Genomic DNA, 7,333 nt, shown 5'->3' with positions numbered 1-7,333 from the left:
CAGAGGGAGCAGCTGAAGGCAGGGGAAGAAGAGAATAAGGCAATGGAAATTGTATCAGTGACTCTGCTGCCGGGAAACACCTGGGCTGAAGATGGAAGGAGAGGGAGAGAAGTTTCTAGTCCTAAGAAGACATTAATGACACTGAGCCTGGATGTCAAGGGAGGACATGAGTTTGAAGAGAATGATACTAAGTCTTTTGTTTTTGAAGTTCAAGGGGGAAGTTCAGGGTTGAAACTTCTGGAACATGCTAGACTCATCATGACCTCATGATGAGTCACTAAAAGCCAAGGTGGGATCTGTAGAAGGCTGGGACTACTAGGGAGGAAAACAAAAGAGCCCACAGAACACTGAACCTTTGGCGTTACCATACTGTGTTTTCACAGCACAGCATGGCTGCTTCCCTGGGAAGCTCGGCTGCCTTCCATGAGGAAAATAGAGACTAGGACTGTCCCAGGAAGGGGAAGCTGCAGGTCTACACTGGGTATGAGATCCTGTATCCATGTATAATGAAACATTACTCTAGCATGCTCCTCTATCTAAGAGGGCTTACCAAAATACCCCATTGAGTGTTTGTGTAGATTAAAAAAAAACTGTTTAGAAGTCTCTGGGTCTAGAGTCTAATTACAGTTTCTATATATACTCATATCTTTGGCTCCATTTAAATTTATTTCATTTTCTCAGGAGTGGAATTATATGTGTGTGTGTGTGTGTGTGTGTGTGTGTGTATGTATATATATATACATATATATATATATGTTTGTGTGTGTATTTCTCCATATATATGGAAAAAATAATGCTTAGTTTTGTTGGAACTTGACTGAGTTGTACTTTAGAAAATCCCATCTCTGCTAGGCATGGCGGTTCATGTTTATAATGCTAGCTACTCAGAAAGCTGAAATCTGTAGGATCATGGTGTGTCATTTCTAGGAAGAGGTGTATGTAGCTCAAGTGATAGAGGGCCACCTAGGCAGGCAAACTATGCAAGCTCTAGGCCCTAAATTCAAACTCTAGGGAGTATGGGGAGAAAAAAGAATATTTCATCTCTGATGGCATTACCATGCCCAAACTTATCCTGTAACATTATCCCAGTAATGGTGATTCTGCATAGGCCCTCAATTGTCTGGTTGTTTGTCTTTCTTGTCTAGCCATGCATTGACATAATTTCTTTATAGGTTCCTTTCCTTCATCTTTACCATCTGGGTGGCCATTATACTATTTTTGAAAATTTTATGTGTGTGGTGAGTTATATTATGTTAAGCTCCATTTCAGGAGAGTGAATGGCTTTAAAAGTATTATAATGTCTAGGGCTGGCAGAGTTGAGAACCACTGGTTCTAGCCATCACCATCCAATAGAAATTTAATATGGGACACAAATAAATATTTAAAGTTTCTAGCAGCCACCTCAACCCCCCCCCCCCAAAAAGAATGGAATATAATTCTGCCTTTAAAAGGAAGGAAATTCTCTCCTATGATTCAACATACATGACATTTCTGTGGGGTTCTATGGATTGAACTCAGTGCCTTGAGCTTGCTGGGCAAAAGTCATGCCCCCAAACCTACAAATGACACGTGAGCATATTCTGCTAAGTAGACACAGCTAGCACAAGAAAGACATATCACATTCCATTTAGATGAGATGTCTAGAGTAGCCATGTTTGTAGGGACAGAAAGTGGAACAGAGCCTACCTGGACTGGGGAGAAGTACAAATGAAGAGCGAGGGCTTCCAGTTTACAACATGAAGCCATTGTGGAAACCTTCAGAGCAATGAGGACTTGACATCACCAAAGATGACTTAAACAGAGTCAAAATGGTAAATTTTATGTTAGGAGCTATTTTGTCGCAATACTCTTTTTTAAACCTAGTTTCTCAGGAGGTGTAAACCAGAGTATTGATGCTTGAGGCCAGCCCAGATCAAAGTGAGATAAAAACTAGTCACAAACACAAACTGACTGTGATGGTACCTGTCTATAATCTCAGATACTTGGAAGGCAGGGTAGGAAGATTGCAATCAGATGCTTGAAACCTTATCTGAAAAACAAGTTAAAGCAAAAAGAACTGAGGGCAGGGCTCAAGTGTTAGAACACTTGTGTAGCAAGCACAAGGCCCTGAAAGTTCAACCACCAGTATCAACTAAAAAAAGGAAAACTATGCAACAAGTGAAATTATTTTTGATAATGTATGTAACTCAGTAGAAACCAATCACTATAAATCCATGATCAATCAATATAAAGCTTACCAAGAAGATATCATATACTATATTCACTTTCCTGATAGGACTCTGAAATCTGTGTATATTTTCTCTACATATGCATATCAACCAGGAGCGTCCATTTCTCCAGTGCTCAGTAAGTACCCATAGCTAGTAGCTGGGATACTAATGAGCAAAACTCTTAAAGAACAGGTAACAGCTGTTGAGCAGACCTTAGGTGTCAGCACTATTGTGAGTCCTTTACACTGAGTGATGTTTCATCAGCGCCTACTGAGATGGACACCAGGAAACTGAACTCTTGAGACTTAAGCGACGTGCCGAGGTCAAGCATGCCTCATGGCCAAGTAGACTGTTGAACCTAGGCATTTGATTCCAGATTCCCTGGTCTTTACTACTGGGCTCTTCCCTCCACGTTGGAAGGGTGGTGATTTTCCTCAGGATCCATCCCTTTCCTGACCACCTGGGAACCTATTTAGCTCTTCTTCTGAGGGACTTGACAGGGAGTTTCTTTCCAGGGCCTAGAAGAGCAAGTTAGATGTGGGCACAGGTTAGATGTGTGGCTGGCCCTCTGGAGAGCCAGGTAGCTTGTCTTCCCCTGTTGTCCTGGGGCCAGTGCTCCCGGGTTCTAAGCAGCAGAAAGAAACCTGAGTTTGCTTTCCCCTGCACCGCAATGTTCTCTACTCTCCTCTGTAGTTCCATTCCAGGAGGTAATGGGCCTGGTGACTCAGGACAAAATACAGATGTGGCAGAAAGACTGTCCCAACACACACACCTAATAAAGACTTGCTACCAGGGCCTTGCTGGTGAATTGCCTGCATTCCAATAACTTTTTCTCCTGAGTGTTCCTTAATAAAGACAGATTTCTTCATTTCCTGCAGCTCCCTCAAGATTAGACTGACAACTTCCCCATTAATTATCAAATTATGGCCTGGGTTGCAAAATGATTACGTTTGCTTCCTACCTAAACACCTCCCCTCATTTAGAAAAAGTCTCATTTAAACTAATCTGCTTTTAACTTGCTTAATTTCAACACCTCCACGGAGGCTACTAATGAGCTGATTCTTTGCCCGGCTGGTCCCTCGGCCCTTCCTTATGTTCGCTATTCCAAGACCAATTTTGATCTTGCAGCACAGGAAAAGGGAGGACTTGGCCTTGGAGTTGGATGCTTGGCAGGAGCCTTTCTTGAGTGATTGGTGTACTTAAAGAGGTGACCTAGACTATGAGTCCCCTCCATCCCTCACCAAGAAAAGGCAAAGGTGAGGCTCCACCTGCAGCTTCCAGACAGGTGGAAATTGCCTCGGAGTGGGGAACCACAAGAGGAAAGTGACCTCCCACTTTCAACTGGGCAGTTTAATGAGTCAGATATAATTATACTCAGTTCCCCTTTCCAGGGGTGTCTTAATTATTATGTAATAAGGAGATGATTCCAGGCTGAGGCCTGCAAGGCTGGCAACACTGTAACCACAAAGCTGGAGAAGTTCTGTCTCCCAGATGTGGTCCTCCTCTGGCAGGGAGACAGAGGTGCTTTGAAAGGACCTTTCCGCTCTGCCTTATGGAGAAGAGCATGTTCCCAGAGCTCCTCTTCTTGGCACAGTCTTCTCCGAGGTGTCAGATGGGTCACTTCGCTGGGGTGCTGGGAATCAGGTCAGACTGTTCCTCCGATTAACCCTGATCTCATTCAGTTGGCAGCAGGCAGTAGCCTGAGGCCCTGCTGCCTCCTGAAGCTGCCCACTCATGCCAGGGCCACTGGGAGGAGGAAGAGCCAACAAGAACACATGAACCAGAATGTCTTCTAAGGGCTCTTAATGCCTTGTTTCCTCAACTTTTCGCTATGCTGCCTTTCTCTGTTTTATAGATTGGGAAACAGGCTTATAGAGGTTAGATTCATTTCAAAGACCACACAATTTATTGGAAGAGCTGGAAGTTGAACTCAGGAATTTCTAATTCCTGAGCTTGACTCCTCAGCCATATCCAAGGCTGAGGGTAGAATTGGGGCAGAACATTAGTGGATTATCTAAAGATGTTCATTGTTACCAATGTAACATCATACTTTGGCCTTGTGCAGGAATCTATACAATCCATCATGGTGGCCTTACGCCATCATAATCCTTAGCCTTAAAGATGGGCCCATTACCGCAGCCAGACCAATAGAACGACTTCCCCGGGATTTTCAAAACAGAACTAAAAAAAAATATGGGTACAAGTGGGTAGATCAGAGGCCCCGGCTGCGCAGGGAATGAAGCAAGGGAGTGGAAAAGACAACATTGATAACACATAAAGAAAGAGAGAGAATTCCAATGGAACTTGAGTCCTGAAGATTCCTCAGGTACAGCTTTTACTTTTTTTTTTTTTACAATTCAGTCATATAAGCCAATGATTGATCTCCCCCTTCTACTCAAGCTAGTCCTGGTTATTCCTTGTGATCAAAGCACTTTCAATGTACCACGTTCTGAGGACAGCATGTTGTCTGTACAGGGCTTTAATCTGCACTTCAGAAAAGCAGCTGTTCTGTGCCATAGGAATAAGAATGTGGCAGATGATACAGGTATCAGGGAGATCAGCGAAGGCCTCCTGCTCCAGCGGAGAGACAAAGAGAAGCAGAACTGAGGCCGGGAGGGCTGGTGGGCCAGTGGGAATGGAGTCAAGGGGTGTTTCACTTTTAGAAGTTCTTAGACTTGGTAACTGATTAAAATTGGGGAGATGATGGTGATGCCATTGCTCAACAGGAAATGGGAGGCAGAGCAGACTTGGGAGAGGCAAGTAAATGAGCAACAGATAAATAAACTTAACCTTGAAAAGCCTATTAGTCCAATTGGGTGGGAGTGGCTACTTCAAGCCAACCCAATATGCTGTGCTGTAGAGGAGTGCTGTGTTCATTTCCTGCTGTTCACAGCCTCATTCTCACCTGGTCACATACCCTGTTCTTCCTGCTCCCAGTTCTTCTACTGCCCAAAGGTCTTCTTACTCTGCAGAGTTGTCAGGGCTGGCACTGTCTTTCTGGTAAAACATGGGCAGCTTTCCATGAGATCTGCTCCTTCCTGCTGCTCAGCTGAACTGAGCCACCTTGGATGACTCCCTCCCCAGAGTGAAAGGGAAGGGAAGGATGGCTAGCACCATCAAAAACAAACTCAGGAGCCATGCTGTGGAAGGCAGACTCCAGCCAATTTAGCTGAGTGTGACTGTTGGGTTCTTTTGGCAAGATATCTAGAGCCTACCATATTTAAAGGGAGGTGCAGATCACAGATCACCTCCTGAATCTTACTCATAGATACCACGACTACCTAACTAAGAGATATGAGCAGGTTGTGCTGAGTGCAAAACCCCAATTGAATTCTGCTATACCAGAAACAGGCATCATAATAATGCACAACCTTTTCTTCTAAGCTCAGATCTTTGCTCTTTGACCCATACCTAGCATGATAAGGAATATTCCAGAATTTAGTAGAGCTAAATCAGGCCAAGAATCATGTGTTAAGTGGCACATAAGACTGATGGTCTTCACCATGTGAGCCATTCTGAAGGACTTTTGACCTTGAATTCTCATAGTCTTCTCATACAAGCATGAAAGCCCCCGATTATATTCCTAGCCATCCACATATCTCATGTGCCAGGCCTGTCACCAATGGAAAATCATTTGTAAAGATATGACTCCAGCTGCAGGAAAAGAAGGACTGAGAAAGCTATTTTCCAGAAAGCTTCTCTCGAGTGTAGAGTTGTCGCGAGAGACTTTCACAGCTAATGAAACACTCTGGCATCTGTACTCCTGACCAGCTCCTTTACATGTTAACAAATCACACCCAGAGTGCTGGTTAAGCCTAACACACATCCCTCCCTTGATCAGTGTGGATATATTTGAAAATAAAATCCATGCAATATCATCCAAACTTCTGGGTGTGATGTCTTTGTCTCCTTTGTATCCACTTGCACAGATAACTCCTATTTATCCTAGCTGTCACTCAAGGAAGCCTGGCTCTGCTGTTATCTCTTTTATTTTTGGCTGGTATAGGAGCTTGAATTTAGGACCTCACACTCTTGCTTGGCATTTTTGTTTTCACCACTTGAACCATGCCTCCACTTATTTTGCTGGGTAATTATAGAGAAGAATGCTGAGGATCTGTCTGCCCAGATGGGCGAGCTCCAAAATCACAATTCTCAGATCTCAGTTTCCTGAATAGCTAGTGTTAAAGGCCTGAGCAACTAGCAACCAGCTTGTTTTTATTTTAAGTGTTCCAAGTTCTCACTGCATCTGCTCTTAGGTCAGCTCTGGAGCTGGGGATTGGCAGTATCATCTGCATCTACTGATTTTTAATTTTAACCCGATAAGGGGAAAGTAGCCAGAAGCCTCATTCATCCACTGCTTCCCTACAAGTCATGTGATTACTGGCTGAGTGGAGGTAGGTGAGTCAGACAGAGAGCCCACCAGGAGGCCGCTGACCTCATTTTTGTCCACCACCATCCAAATACATAGACTTGAACTTGACATTTGCCAAAGCACAGCTAGACAAATAATCGTCAAATGATGCTCCACCTGTTCAGCTCCACATTTAAGCAGTCGAGTGGGGTTTTGATGGTAGAAAATAGACACAACAGATATTCTGAGACAAGAGTCCTTTATTTGGAGGTACTCTTCCTTTGTAACTCTGAACCTGTCATTTTAAATAAGACCAAGTGCATCTATCATTGGGCACTTAATTTCATTTAAATAAACAGTGAAGAACAAGAGGATAATGTGGAATTGATACATTCAACATGTGAAAAGTTCATGCTTTCAACATGATGGGGGAAAACACCGTGATCAAGTGGCTGCTGTTCCAGGAGTTCCAGGAAAGGAGCTGGAGGCTGGGGAGCAGCCCAATTTCTCCTTGATGCCAAGCTACAACATCTCCTACCCCAACCTTTAGTCCTATGTCATACCACACTCAGCATTCTGGGGCAAGGGCAAGAGGCAGGGAAGTTCTACAGCACAGAGTCAAAAGCCATAGTGCTAGAGAATGGAAAAGAGATTGGTCAGTGTTCACTGAGAAACTGGGCCTGCCTTCAGTTTGAGCTGGACTGGTTTCCTATGACCTAGCCTAAGCTTTATTATTCTTCCTTATTGGAGAACAAGGAACTTTTGCAAAGAC

This window comes from Dipodomys spectabilis, unplaced genomic scaffold (genome assembly GCF_019054845.1).
Source record: "Dipodomys spectabilis isolate Male_0828 unplaced genomic scaffold, ASM1905484v1 ptg000783l, whole genome shotgun sequence".
Lineage (NCBI taxonomy): Eukaryota > Metazoa > Chordata > Mammalia > Rodentia > Heteromyidae > Dipodomys > Dipodomys spectabilis.
This window is presented reverse-complemented; position numbering follows the sequence as displayed.